This window comes from Mytilus galloprovincialis, chromosome 11, assembly GCF_965363235.1.
Source record: "Mytilus galloprovincialis chromosome 11, xbMytGall1.hap1.1, whole genome shotgun sequence".
Classification (NCBI taxonomy): Eukaryota; Metazoa; Mollusca; class Bivalvia; order Mytilida; family Mytilidae; genus Mytilus; species Mytilus galloprovincialis.
In genome coordinates, this window is record NC_134848.1 from 62,879,327 (window position 1) to 62,896,676 (window position 17,350).

A 17,350-nucleotide genomic window follows, 5' to 3' on the forward strand; every position below is an offset into this window, starting at 1 on the left:
ACGCTTAACTATGGCAACAGAATACGCATGCTCAAAAATCCTTTCTGTGATTGGACACAGTATTGCTGTCATGGTGGGTGATTTGGTTGTGTTTGAAAAAACGTCTCGTTAATTATATCGTGATGGAAAGCAAGTAAAAAACTATAAATATTTGAACTAGATCTTACAAAGATTTATATTTTTATTAAAATAGTTGTTTCTCAAATAGCTCTTTGCATCCGTGACAGCTGTTTATTCGGGACAAGTATATAATTTTTAATGTAAACTTTGTTGTACGAACGTACATGACATTTAGAACGCACCTATACGCATGTGAGATTTCCGCGAGGTTTTGGTGAATGTAAACAGAAAGATACGAGGCGCGAGAATACTGAACACAAACAGAAAAAACGTTATTTAAATGGTATCTTTGTGCCTCTGAAGGTTATCGAAATGATAGTTTTAAACATATACTCAAATTTTAATACGTCGGATATCTTTTTCAAAGATAGTTCTTGTTTTAATATAAATTAGGCTCGAAATTAGGCCGTTAGTTTTCTCGTTTGAATTGTTTTACATTGTCTTATCGGGGCCTTTTATAGCTGACTATGCGGTATGGGCTTTGCTCATTGTTGAAGGCCGTACGGTGACCTATAGTTGTTAATGTCTGTGTCATTTTGGTCTCTTGTGGACAGTTGTCTCATTGGCAATCATACCACATCTTCTTTTTTATATGTATTCTTCAATCACGAAATAGCTTTCATAAATACCTATCGATTTAAAGATCAGTATACATTAACTATGCTAGTATTATATTTAAAAAAAAAACCAACAAAATACTTTTATAGGGAAGATGACAACTCAATTATTCATGTTTATCATGTTTATCATGTTTTCTTGTAAATATCTCTTCAAATGAACTAGACGTTGTCAACAATATCTGTCTAGAATTCGCGAATGAGAAAGTAGTATTTTACTGTATTAGTAATCAGACAGCATTACAATGACATGAATAAAACGACATGTACCAGGACTCAGGAACTACAATTCGGCTTTGTATATGTTACAGTATGTTTTTTCTTGAATGTGCAGTAATTCATTTTAATCGAAAGACCTGTAAATTAATATAAGAAGAATACTTAAACATTTATATGCCGATGTGTTATTTAAAATGAGAACAATATGTCCCATGATTCATATTCTCTTTATATAGATTTTTAAGTCAAGAACACGAAAACCATAGGTGTCCAGTAGGAAATATCCGAGTACTATATGTCATGTTAAATGCAGGTGGCAGTTAGGTCCGCTGCTGTATGCCCTGAGGTAATCGGTGCCCTGAGGTAATCGTGGTAATGCGTCATTGATTAAATACGCACGAAAATATAGTTCTTATTTAGATAGATCTTAATACCAAATTTTAATGTGACCAAATACCAAAGATGTCAACAAACTTCCCAAATGATTTTATTATTTGTTTTCACCGATCATTCATTACGTATGTACGTGTAGGGTGGGATGGCTGGTAAAATTATAAACTTTTTTTTTTTTTTTTTTTTTTATAAAAGTTCAATTAATGATCTGAAGTATTCATTCATGACAGGGTTACCTGAGGTAACCCCAATTATAACAACAAATACAACCATTAAACTCAAGTCAACTGAGGTAACTTTACATATACATCACATAAACAATACAAATCTATGAAGTCCTACATTCTATTATAAAATTAAGAAATTGTTTAATTAAAATATAAATGTATACACTAGCAAAGTATGTACTAAAAATTCTTTCATAACAGGGTAACCTGCGGTAACCCAAACAATAACAGCAAATACAACCTATTTAACTCAAGTTAATTCAGATCACCTTTACATATACATCACATAAACAATATAATTTCAATGAATTCCTACATAACAAAAGAAGAAAGTGGTTTATTACAGCATAAATGCATATACTAGCAAAGTATCTACTAAGTATTTTGTTATGACAGGGTTACCTCAGGTAACCCATAAAATAGCAACAAGTATTATCCATTGATATCAAGTTAACTAAAGTCGCTTTTCCGATATATCACATAAACAATACACATCTATGAGGCGTACATGTAAAATAAAGAAATTGTTTGATTACAACATAAATGTTTTCGCTAGCAAACCATCTAATAAGATTCTTTATAACATGGGTACCTGAGGTAACCCCAGATATAATTACAATTATAACCCACTTAACTTAACTGAAGTAAACTGAGATCACCTTTACATGTAAATCAAATAAACAATACAACTTTCATGAAGTCCTACATTTGAAATAAAGAAGTTTGTTTATTACAATAAATGTAAACACTACCAAAGTATTACGAAGTATTCATTCACGACAGGGTTACATGAGGTAACCCCAATAATTACAATAAATACAACCCATTCAACTCAAGTTAACTCAGGTTACATTTATATAGACCTCGCATACACAATACAAATCTATGAAGTCCTACATTTTAGATTAAGAAATTGTGTCATTACAGCATAAATGCATATACCAACAAATTATGTACGAAGTATTCTTTCATAACAGAGATACCTCATGTTATTTAAAAAATAACAACAAATATAATCCATTCAAATTAAGTTAACTAAAATCGCCTTTCCTGAATATCATATAAACAATACTTATCTATGAAGTCCAAAATGATAAAGTAAATGGTTTATTAGAAGTTAAATGTATACTCTGGAAAACTATCTACGACGTATTTTTACGTGACAGGGTTACCTCAGATAACCAAAACAATCACAACAAAGATAACCCATCTAACTCAAGTTCACTCAGGTTACCTTTAAATATATATACATCACATAAACAATACAAATCTATGAAGTCCTACATTTCAAATTAAAAAATTGTGGAATAACAATATGAATGTATACACTAGCAAAGTATCAACTAAGAATTCTTTCATAGCTGGGTTACCTGAGGTAACCAAAACAATAACAGCAAATACAACCTATTTAACTCAAGTTAATTCAGATCACCTTTACATATACATCACATAAACAATATAACTTCAAAGAATTCCTACATTAAAAATTAAGAGGTTGGTTTATTACACCATAAATGCATATACTAGCAAAGTATCTACTAAATATTCTGTCATGCACGGTTACCTCAGGTAACTCATAAAATAGAAACAAGTATTATCCATTCATAGCAAGTTAACTTAAGTCGCCTTTCCAATATATCACATAAACAACACCCATCTATGAAGTCCTTCATTTAAAATAAAGAAATTGTTTGATTACAACATAAATGTTTACACTAGCAAACTATCTAAAAAGCATTCTTTATAACATGGGTACCTGAGGTAACCCCAGACATAATTACAAGTATAACCCACATAACTGAAGTTAACTGAGGTCACCTTCACATGTGCATCACATAAACAATACAACTTTCATGAAGTCCTACATTTAAAATAAAGAAGTTTGTTTATAACAATTAATGTAAACACTAGCAAAGTGTCTACGAAGGATTCATTCATTACAGGGTTACCTCAGGTAACCATAACAATAATAGCAAAGATAACTCATCTAACTCAAGTTAACTGGGGTCACCTTTATATATATACATCACATAAACAATACAACTTTCATGAAGTCCTACATTTGAAATAAAGAAGTTTGTTTATTACAATTAATGTAAACAATAGCAAAGTATCTACGAAGAATTCATTCATTACAGGGTTACCTCAGGTAACCATAACAATAACAACAAATACAACCCATATAACTCAAGTAAACTCAGGTATCACCTTTAAATATATATGCATCACATAAACCATACAAATCTATGAAGTCCTACATTTTTGAATTAAGAAATTTTGTAATTAAAATATAAATGTATACATTTACAAAGTATATACTAAGAATTCTTTCATAGCAGGGTTACCTGAGGTAACCAATACAAAAACAACAAAAACAACCTATTTAACTCAAATTAATTCAGATCACCTTTACATATACATCACATAAACAATATAACTTTAATGAATTCCTACATTAAAAATGAAGAAGTTGATTTATTACACCATAAATGGATATACTAGCAAAGTATCTACTAAATATTCTGTCATGACAGGTTACCTCAGGTAACCCATGAAATAGGAACAAGTATTATCCATTCATAGCAAGTTAACTTAAGTCGCCTTTCAGAAATATCACATAAACAATACACATCTATGCAGTCCTACATTTAAAATAAAGAAATTGTCCGATTACAACATAAATGTTTACACTAGCAAACTATCTCAAAAGCATTCTTCATAACATGGGTACCTCAGGTAATCCCAGACATAATTACAAATATAACCCACTTAACTGAAGTAAACTGAGGTCACCTTTACATGTGCATCACATAAACAATACAACTTTCATGAAGTCCTACATTTAAAATAAAGAAGTTTGTTTATTACAATTAATGTAAACACTAGCAAAGTGTCTACGAAGGATTCATTCATTACAGGGTTACCTCAGGTAACCATAACAATAACAACAAAGATAACCCATCTAACTCAAGTTCACTGAGGTCACCTTTTAATATATATACATCACATAAACAATACAAATCTATGAAGTCCTACATTTCAAATTAAACAATTGTGGAGTTACAATACAAAGGTATACACTAGCAAAGTATCTACTAAGAATTCTTTCATAGCAGGGTTACCTCAGGTAACCAATACAATAACAACAATACAACCTATTTAACTCAAGTTAATTCAAATCACCTTTACATATACATCACATAAACAATATAACTTTAATGAATTCCTACATTTAAAAAGAAGAAGTTGGTTTTTTTACACCATAAATGGATATAGTAGCAAAGTATTTACTAAATATTCGGTCATGACAGGGTTACCTCAGGTAACCCATGAAATAGAAACATATTATTCATTCATATCAAGTTAACTTAAGTCGCCTTTCAGAAATATCACATAAACAATACACATCTATGAAGTCCTACATTTAAAATAAAGAAATTGTCCGATTACAACATAAATGTTTACACTAGCAAACTATCTCAAAAGCATTCTTCATAACATGGGTACCTGAGGTAACCCCAGACATAATTACAAATATAACCAACCTAACTGAGGTTAATTGAGGTCACCTTAACATGTGCATCACATAACAATACAAGTTTCATGAAGTCCAACATTTGAAGTAAAGAAGTTTGTTTATTACAATTAATGTAAACAATAGCAAAGTATCTACAGAGAATTCATGCATTACAGGGTTACCTCAGGTAACCCAATAATAACAACAAATACAACCCATATAACTCAAGTTAACTCAGGTATCACCTTTAAAAAAATATATGTATCACATAAACAATACAAATCTATGAAGTCCTACATTTTTAAATTAAGAAATTGTGTAATTAGAATATAAATGTATACACTTACAAAGTATATACTAAGAATTCTTTCATAGCAGGGTTACCTGAGGTAACCAATACAAAAACAACAAAAACAAACTATTTAACTCAAGTTAATTTAGATCACCTTTACATATACATGACATAAACAATATAACTTTAATGAATTCCTAAATTAAAAATAAAGAAGATGATTTATTACACCATAAATCGATATACTAGCAAAGTATCTACTAATTATTCTGTCATGACAGGGTTACCTGAGATAACCCATGAAATAGAAACAAGTATTATCCATTCACATCAAGTTAACTTCAGTCGCCTTTCAGAAATATCACTTAAACAATACACATCTATGAAGTCCTACATTTAAAATAAAGAAATTGTCCGATTACAACATAAATGTTTACACTAGCAAACTATCTCAAAAGCATTCTTCATAACATGGGTACCTGAGGTAACCCCAGACATAATTACAAATATAACCCACCTAACTGAAGTTAACTGAGGTCACCTTTACATGTGCATCACATAAACAATATAACTTTCATGAAGTCCTACATTTAAAATAAAGAAGTTTGTTTATTACAATTAATGTAAACACTAGCAAAGTGTCTACGAAGGATTCATTCATTACAGGGTTACCTCAGGTAACCATAACAATAACAACAAAGATAACCCATCTAACTCAAGTTAACTGAGGTCACCTTTAAATATATATGCATCACATAAACAATACAAATCTATGAAGTCCTACATTTCAAATTAAAAAATTGTGGAATTACAATACAAATGTATACACTAGCAAAGTATCTACTAAGAATTCTTTCATAGCCGGGTTACCTGAGGTAACCAATACAATAACAACAAAAACAACCTATTTAACTCAAGTAAAATCATATCACCTTTACATATACATCACATAAACAATATAACTTTAATGAATTCCTACATTGAAAAAGAAGAAGTTGGTTTATTAGACCATAAATACATATACTAATAAAGTATCTACTAAGTATTTTGTCATGACAGGGTTACCTCAGGTAACCCATAAAATAGTAACAAGTATTATCCATTCATATCAAGTTAACTTAAGTCGCCTTTCCTAAATATCATATAAACAATACACATCTATGAAGTTCAAATTTATAAAAAAGTAAATCGTTTATTACAACTTAAATGTATATTCTGGAAAACTATCTACAAAGTATTCTTACATGACAGGATAACCTCGGGTAACCATAACAATAACATCAAATAAAAAATACAAATCTATGAAGCCCTACATTTATAAATTAAGAAATTGTGTGATTAAAATACAAATGTATACACTAGCATAGTATCTACTAATATTTTTTTCATAACAGGGTTACCTGAGGTAACCCAAGCAATAACAGCAATTACAACCAATTTAACTCAAGTTAATTCAGATCACCTTTACATTTACATCACATAAACAATATAACTTCAATGAATTCCTACATTGAAAATGAAGAAGTTGGTTTATTAGACCATAAATACATATACTAATAAAGTATCTACTAAGTATTCTGTCATGACAGGGTTACCTCAGGTAACCCATAAAATAGCTACAAGTATAATCCATTTAAATCGAGTTAAGACAGATCGCATTTTCTAAATATCGCGTAAACAATTTACATCTGTGAAGTCCTACATGTAAAATAAAGAAATTGTTTCATTACAACATAAATGTTTACACTAACAAACTATCTAATAAGCATTCTTTCATAACAGGGGTACCTGAGGTAACCCCAAATATAATTGCAAATATAACCCACTTAACTGAAGTTATTTGAGATCACCTTTACATATATATCCCATAAACAATATAACTTCAATGACGTCCTACATTCAAAATGAATAAGTTGGTTTATTACAATTAATGTAAAGACTAGCAAAGTATCTACGAAGTATTCATTCATGACAGGGTTACCTCAGGTAACCCCAACTATAACACCAAATACAACCCATTTAACTCAGGTGAACTCGTTTAACATTTACATATAATCGCATAAACAATACAAATCTATGAAGTCCTACATTTTAAATTAAGAAATTGTGTAATTACAGCATAAATGCATATACCAGCAAAGTATCTACGAAGTATTCTTTCATAACAGGATTACCTCAGGTAACCCAAAAAATAACAACAAATATAATCAATTCAAATCAAATTAACATAATGTTGCAGTCTTGTTATTGACTGCTCCATAGGCTTACATGCAAAACAGCTGATCTTAGAAAAAAAAATCATGTTCATATCATGGATGTACCAAAGCAAAATGGTGATTTAATTGAAAAAAGGGGGTCTTGCCACGAAGAATAAAACGTTACGCAATCCTGAGGTCAACTCATTTTTTTCTACTTTCTGTTTGCTATTTTTACTAGACCTCACCACTTCAAGTAAACATGATATCCTTCCACTTTCCTGGAATGATATCCCCAAAAGATGCAAGATTTTTTTAAAAGTCTATATTTATGTTTCCATTCACCATAAACCTATAAACAAACAGAAGAAAATGAGTTCAGAAAAAAATTCAGTCTACTAAATTATCTGCAAATCTCATTCTTGTCTATCTTTATGAATAACCTGACCATGCACAGTTGTACAGTGGTTCACTGAGGTAACCTGACCATGCACACGAGTACAATGTTTCCCTGAGGTAACCTGACCATGCACAGTTGTACATTGGTTCCCTGAGGTAACCTGGCAATGCACAGAAGTACAATGGTTCCCTGCAGTAACCTGACCATGTACAGAAGTACAATGATTCCCTTGGGAAACCTGACCATGCACAGTAGTACAATGGTCACCTGAGGTAACATGACAATGCACAGTTGTACAATGGTTCCCTGAGGTAACCTGACCATGCACAGAAGTACTGTGGTTCCCTGAGGTAACATGACCATGTACAGTAGTACAATGGTTCCCTGAGGAAACCTGACAATGCACAGAAGCACAATGGTTCCCTGAGGTAACCTGACCATGCACAAAAGCACAATGGTTCCATCGGTAACCTGACCATGCACAGTAGTACAATGGTTCCCTGAGATAAACTGACCATGCACAGTAGTAAAATGGTTCCCTGAGGTAACATGACCATGTACAGTAGTTCAATGGTTCCCTGAAGTAACCTGATCATGCACAGTAGTGCAATGGTTCTCTGAAGTAACCCGACCATGCACAGTAGTGCAATGATTCCCTAATTACTTACCATGCACAGTAGTACAATTGTTCCCTGAAGTAACCTGACCATGCAGGGTAGTACAATGATTCCCTGAGGTTACCTACCATGCACAGTAGTACGATGGTTCCCTGAAGAAACCTGACCATGCACAGTTGTGCAATGGTTCCCTGAGGTAACCTGACCATGCACAGCAGTACAATGATTCCTTGAGGTAATCTCACAATACACAACAGTACAATGGTTCCCTGAGGTACCATGACCATGCACAGTAGAACAACGTTTCCCTGAGGAGACTTGAACATGCACAATAGTACAATGGTTCCCTGAGGTTACCTGACAATGCCCAGTTGTATAGTGGTTACCTGGTGTAACATGACCATTCACAGTAGTACAATGATTCCCTGAGGTTACCTACCATGCACAGTAGTACAATGGTTCACTTAGGTAACCTGACCATACACAGTACAATGGTTCCCTGCATATTAGTATAACGGTTCCCTGGGGTTACCTGACCATGCCCAGTTGTACAGTGGTTTCCTGAGGTAACATGACCATGCACAGTAGTACAATGGTTCCCTGAGGTAACCTGACCATACACAGTAGTACAATGGTTCCCTGAGGTTACCTGACAATGCCCAGTTGTGTAGTGGTTACCTGTTGTAACATGACCATGCACAGTAGTACAATGATTCCCTGAGGTTACCTACCATGCACAGTAGTACAATGGTTCACTTAAGTAACCTGACCATACACAGTACAATGGTTCCCTGCATATTAGTATAACGGTTTCCTGGGGTTACCTGACCATGCCCAGTTGTACAGTGGTTCCCTGAGGTAACCTGACCATGCACAGTAGTACAATGGTTCCCTGAGGTAACCTGATCATGCACAGTAGTTCAATGGTTCCCTGAGGTAACCTTAAAATACACAGCAGTACAATGATTCCCTGAGGGACCATGACCATGCACAGTATAACAATGATTCCCTGAGGAGACTTGACCATGCACAATAGTACAAAAGGTTCCCTGCACAGTAGTACAATGCTTTCCTGAGGTTATCTGACCATGCCCAGTTGTACAGTGGTTCCCTGAGGTAACATGACCATGCACAGTAGTACAGTGGTTCCTTGTAGTAACATGACCATGCACAGTAGTACAATGATTTCCTAAGGTAACATGGCCATACATAGAAGTACAATGGTTCCCTGAGGTAACCTGACCATGTCAATAGTAAAATGGTTCCCTGGGGAAACCTGACCATGCACAGTAGTACAAAGGTTCCCTGAGGTAACATGACAATGCACAGTAGTACAATGGTTCCCTGAGGTAACCTGACCATACACAGTAGTCCAGTGGTTCCCTGAGGTAACCTGACCATGCACAGTAGTGCAATGGTTCCCTCGGTAACATGACCATGCAGAGTAGTACAATGGATCCCTGAGGTAACCAGACCATGCACAGTAGAACAATGGTTCCTTGAAGTAACCCGATCATGCACAGTAGTACCATGGTTCCCTGAGGTAACCTTACCATGCACAGTAGTACAATGGTTCCCTGGGGTAACCTGGTCATGTATAGTAATTTACATATGACCTGAGGTAACCTTGTCATGTACAGTAATTTACAGATGACCTGAGGTAACCTGGTCATGTACAGTAATTTACAGATGACCTGAGGTAGCCTGTCCGTGAAAAAAAAGAACATAGATGTAATCTGTACTGACCAAGCTGACGAAGGGAGTTATGAACATTCAATTGTGGTAACCTGAGGTTTGTAGAAAATTAGCGTTTTGCAAAGTTTATCTGTGGTAACATGCAGCTGGTACAATGACCATGAAGTTGTGACCTTAGGTAACCTCACCATATTCTAACATACAGAGGTATTCTGAGGTTAAATATTTATTGACAGTAGTTAAGAAATGACATTAGTTAACATGTGCACTTGGCCATGTATAGAAATGCAGAAGTGCCCTGAGGAAAACTAAAAAAATAGTGTTTTGTAAAGTTTATACAAAGTGTGGTAATACGAGTATGTGCAGTAATACAGAGTAACCTCACCATGTACAGCAATACAGAGGTAATATTAGGTAACTCACAATGTTCAATCATACAGAGGTGACCTGAGGTAACCTCACCATGTGAGCAATCATAGATATGATCTGAGATACAGGAAATACACAGTAATTTAGAGATGACCTAGGGTTATCAGAACATGTACAAAAGTCCACTGGAGAAGTGAGGTTTTTCCTTGAAAATATCCAACATCTCTCAAATAAGATTGATTAAGACAATTAACATTTTAAAAAAGCAGTTATATACTATATAACCCGTGCTTGTAACTACGTTACTTTCAAAGTAATGTCAAATGAAAAAAAAAATAGATTACTGTTCGTACTGCAATGTTTCTCTTTTTTAATACTGGTGAATAAAATCCTTACAGTGTGTACTGGCTGGTCATCATCGCGTATGATACGATTTTGATACTCATACACAGCTAATGAATAATATGCATGAATATAGATAAGATCAGCACGTGTCGCCATAGACTGAGAGTTGTAGATTTGTAGTGTAAATATATAGATGCCGTTTATAGAATACAAAATTATATCAGAAACATAGTTATTAAAATTGAGAAAGGAAATGGTGAATATGTCAAAGCGACAACCACCCGACCATAGAGCAGACAACAGCCGAAGGCAACCAAAGGGTCTCCAATGTAGCGATAATTCCCGCAGTTGTGGGTGTCCTTCAGCTGGCCCCTAAAAATATGCATAATAGTTCAGTGATAATGGACGTCATACTAAACTCCGAATTATACACAAGAAACTAAAATTTAAAATCATACAAGCCTAACAAAGGCCAGAGGCTCCTGACTTGGGACATGCGCAAAATTGCGGCGGGGTTAAACATGTTTATGAGATCTCAACCCTCCCCCTATACATCTAGCCAGTGTAGAAAAGTAAAAGCATAACAATACGCACATTATAATTCAGTTCAAGAGAAGTCCGAGTCCGATGTCAAAAGATGTAACAAAAGAAAATAAATAAAATGACAAAAGTACATAAATAACAACAGACTACTATCAGTTAACTTACATGCCAGCTCCAGACCTCAATTAAACTGATTGAAAGATTATGTGTTCATCATATGAATATCAGGCACAATTCCTCCCGTTAGGGGTTTAGTATCATACTATCATAAAATATATGAGAAGAACATAACCCGTGTCATGCCAACAACTGTTTTTTAGAAATAGATGTGTTTAGTTCCGATTCGAAGATTCTATCAGTGAATCAATATTAAAGCCAAAATATGCAATCTTTAATGACCTGACAACAGTTTCGTAACTATATCCCTTTTTAATAAGTCTATTTAAAGGTTTTGTTAGTTTCTGAGGAGAATACTGACATTTTTGTTCTTTATATAGAATACTTCCATAAAAAATTGGATGTGAAATACCTGAACGTATAAATGTCTGCATGTTGAGTTATATTTACGAATTATTTCCTTATACCGATGATAAAATTTAGTAAATGTTTTGACCAGTTTGTGATATCGAAAACCCTGGTGTAATAAGTTTTTAGTAATACATAAATTTCTCTCGCTAAAATCTAATACGTTGTTACATACACGAGAGAATCGTACAAGTTGAGATATAAAAACACTATAAGATGATGACAAGGGAACGTCACCATCTACAAATGGATAATTAACAATAGGAAATGAAAAAAACATCTCTCTTATCAACAATTTTTGTATTAATCTTCCCGTTTATGATATAGATATCAAGATCGAGGAAAGGGCAGTGGTCATTGTTATCATTAGCTTTAATTAAAGTAAGTTCTACAGGATAAATTTCTTTAGTATACATACGGAAGTCGTTATTATTGAGAGCCAATACATCATCCAAATATCTAAAAGTATTGTTAAATTTTTGTATCAAATATTGTTTTGATGGGTCTTAGCTAATTTAAGTCATAAATTGTAACTCATAACAATACAAAAACAGGTCCGCAATAATTGGTTCACAGTTAGTCCCCATTGGAATTCCAATAACTTGACGATATACGGAATCTCTAAAGCGAATAAAAATGTTATCAAATAAAAATTCAAGCGCATAAATAGTATCAAAGCATGTCCAATTGACATAGTTCTTTTGTTTATTGCTACTAAAAAATGATCGCAAAGAGTTTGAACATATGTACTCGCATTCCGACTTTTTAAATGCCCAGTTAATTAGGGATGTGAATTCTTTCTTAATAAGAATATGAGGCAAAGTGGTATATAGGGTAGAAAAATCAAAACTTTGAACAGATTTAAAATCACCAATATATGCATGCAATTTATCAAGTACTACCAACGAGTTTTTGACACTCCAAAAGTAATTAATTCCACTATTTTCAAAGGCCTTATTTGAACAATTTATTATCAGGTTTTTTATTGTACCAAGTGTACTAGTAAGTAAAACAGACAATTTAGTAGTTGAACAATGAACAGTGGCGGGTCCAGGGGTGTTCTGGGTATAGGAACCCTTTGTTTGGAGATCAATGCATTTGAATGGAAACATATAGTTGGAACCCCCTCCTTGTGTCCTGGATTGGGAACCCCCCTTTTTGAAATGGATGGATCCGCCACTGCCCCTCATGCAGTCGGACAAGATGGACTAATTTTCAATAACCTATCTATTAAATGTTATCATTTTCTACTTATGTTACTTTAAAAGAAGTAACCAAAATCAATATATGCGTAATCTGTCCATATGTTAGTGTTATATATTATTAACTATTTTAAAGCCAATCGAGTAAAATACGGATCTATAAATGTATGCTTTGCTTAAATGATAAAGATTTATGATTATTTATACTTTGATATAATTGATGGAATACTATTCACATATCGATTGTTTGTACAACTTTTATAAGAAAAAAAAACCGTATGTGCCTGCCCCAAGTCAGGAGCCTGTAATTTAGTGGTTGTCGTTTGTTTACTAGTATGTGCTACATATTTGTTTTTGTTCATTTGTTTTATATAATTAAGGCCGTTAGTTTTCTCGTTTGAATTGGATTTCATTGTTATTTCTGAACCTTTTATAGATGACAATGCGATATGGACTTTGCTCATTGTTGAAGGCCGTACGGTGACCTACAGTTGTTAATTTCTGTGTCCTTTTGTGGACATGTTGTCTCATTGGGATTTATACCACAGCTTCTTTTTTTTATATGTATCATTATTGAACGCATACATATCGTTATCTAGGTTCTTCTATTTTAATTGTATACTAGTATATATATATATCTACTACCCCTTTCGAATAAACAAAGAATGGTACACAAAGAAGCTTTAAATAAAATACATTTCAAATAAAGATAAGAATAAACCAACGAAAGTGGTAATTATTTAACAATTTTGCATTAGTGTTAATGCTAATCTTACAGTGCAAGATGCATGCAGTACACTTAAATTCAAATAATGCCGTGACAGTTTATAGCGATATTTTTTGTAACAGCTCAGTGGTGGGTCCAGGGGTGTTCTGGGGATAGGAACCCTTTTTTTTTGGAGATCAATGCATTTGAATGGGAACATATAGTTGGAACCCCCTCCTTGTGTCCTGGATTGGGGACTCCCCCATTTTAAAAAAAAATGAATGGATCCGCCATTGCCCCTCATGCAGTCGAACAAGATGGACTGATTTTAATAACCTATCTATTAAATGTTATCATTTTCACTTATGTTACTTTAAAAGAAGTAACCAAAATCAATATATGCGTAATCTGTCCATATGTAAGTGTCATATATTACCAAACACAATGATAGTCAAAGTTTCAACAGGACATTCACGAAACTTAGGCAGCAATCATTTCATTTTCAGGGGGGGGGGGGGGTGGGGCTATGGTTGTTTTTTTTAAAGTTTGTTTCTAATTGTTCTGCCACTATATGTAATGCTAAAATTGAAATGAAAGAAAAGAAATGTTTTCGACCTGTCTCAAAAAAATATTGTCTTTCGCCGAAGGAAAAAAATCCATAGCCCCCCCCCCGAAAATCAAATGTTTGCTGCCTTAGGCATGTGTGGATAACTTTTATTCTTTAATAGTTAGTTTAAATAATTGTATATACATTTATTTACATAAATCTCTATGAAACCAGTTTTTGACAACTATTATTATAAAAGTTTAAATCGCCATTCAAAAAGTGTTTTCTATTTAATTATTTTAAGTCATTTACGTTTCACTAAATAAATATCTGTTCACGTTGCAATGATCACAAATAAACCAAATATTTGGATTTTTTTCGTGAATTATTTGTCGTAACTTATTGTAAAAAATTGTATGTGTTCCTGTTTTCTCCTATTTTTCGCACATATACTGTCAGTCGAAATAGAAAGTACAATGATGTATTTTTAGTTTATTCTATTTTTAGATCATGTTATTACTACGCATATGGGCACTATTGCCACGATTACCTGAGGGCACCGATTACCTCAGGGCATACAGCAGCGGACCTAACTGCCATCTGCATGTTAAATGAATAGAGTTATCTTTCTTTGTACAAATTATTTGAAATTGTATTTGTCAGTGGTATTTGTATTGCAGGGTCATTTGAATATGAAACAGGAAGTATTTATTTAAACAAGCTTGTATGACACATGAAGTGGTTAACTAGAAGCAATCAACCTGATCAGATGATATCATCGATAACTACTAAATTATTGCGTTTTTTTTTCATTATTGCGAAAAATGCGACAGAGTTATAATCGCAATAATTTAAACTCGCATTTTGATAGATTTTATTTGAAGTAAACAGGATTTTTCTCTAAATCGCAATAATAAATGCACGCAATAATTTCTGAATTTACAAGATTAGTTCAACAGGAGAAATAGCGACAGGTGCTAGAAAATAAAATAACATTTTACAAATTGTGTTCGAAGCGCTTTTCTGAATAAACCTTCACCATGAAAGCTAAATCCCATAATTTAAAGGTCAACAATGTTTAAGTAACTGCATAAACGATGATCTTTATATAACCAAAAGAAACAAACAAAGATTACCAAATCAATTCGTACGTTCCCTATGATTACAGATGATATCGCAAATGATATCGGATATGTTCCCTATGTCGCAACAACAAGCCTGTTCCAGTTTCCAGAACTGGACCTACCCAATTAAACCATTTCCCGGGTTTGTAATTTTATGAGCAACATAACGACGGCCACACGTGGAAAAGGTTCTGCTTACTATTCCGGAGCACTTGAGATCACCCCAAGGTTATGGTTTGGTTTGTGTTGCTTAGTCTTTAGTTTTCTATGTTGCGTCTTGTGAATTATTATTTGTCTCTCTGTTTTATTTTCAGTCTCTTTTAGCCATGGCGTTGTCAGTTTATTTCGATTTATGAGTTTGAATGTCCCTCTGGTATTTCACGACCCTCTTTTATACACTCGGCTTTAACTTTGAAGGTAATAAACTCTGGTTTAACCTTGAAGTTTATAAACTCTGCTTTTACCGTGAAGGTTATGAACTTTGGTTTAACCTTGAGGGTTATGCATTTTCTTTAACCACGAAAGTTATAAACCCTGCTTAACCTTGAGGGTTATGCTTATAATCTCTTGATTTATTTTATTTATCAACTTTTGAGCACAATTCTAATTGAAATAGTATGTGTATTTCGAAGATAGACATTATGTGCTCAGATTAATATATACAAAGCTATAAGAAAGTTTCTCTTAAATTATTTTGTTGTTTTTGGGATGGGCACGAAGTTTCAACCTAGGAATAAAAGATGGAAAACGGCATTTATTTTTGAAATATAAGGACATAATTATAACAAGACATCATTAACACATTTTGGTTTGTCTTTAGCAATGGAATCAGGTGAAGTATACATTGCTTTGTCCAGATTTGTCCAGCAACTCAGAGTTCCACGTTTGAAGATCCATATCTTTGCGACTGATGGACTGTTCCCTATACAACAGTATGGATACCAATGTACTCATACAAGCGGTGAATTAAATCCATGGCGTAGCATTGATCTGCAGGATAAGTTAAAGATTAAGAAAATTGTTTTGGTTAACACACAAGATGTTTGGCCAAATTTGTAACGCTACATAAGAGATTTTTGTTTTGTATTACAGCGGCCATTTAAGTATCTCCATCATTATAAAAGCACGTGGTTTATGTACTTCTTCACGTGGTTGAAGACGGTTTATTGACTGTCGAAGCCTTTTATCTAAGACTAAGTTGAGTTGTTGTTTCTTATATCCTTTTATTAATATCTTCACAACAGGGTGATTTAAAACTTGACATATATATATATATATATATATAGCATGCGTATCCGCCTTTTCTTAAAGATCGTGTATGGACCCCTCCAGATAACTGTTTGTAAAAAAATACAGATTAGTTGTTTACCCATGTTACCCAAGTGTAACCCAATGATGATGTCATTACGTGTTACCCTTGTTGGTATTAAGGAAAGGAGGTCCAGAGTATTTATACTCGTGTAAAATGGAGATTTTAACTTAATAAATGAACATGTAAAATGGAAGGTTTTTATTTTTGTGAACCATGCGTGGTGACTATCGCAATAATAAGACATCGTATCCATATACATGTATCTGATATATGATACATCAGTATGCAGATTTTCCCGAAATTGCTATAATTAGTCTCGCATATTTGTCTATTCCTCATAAATCGTAATACTAAATGCACATAATAATTTCCATTTATTTTATCA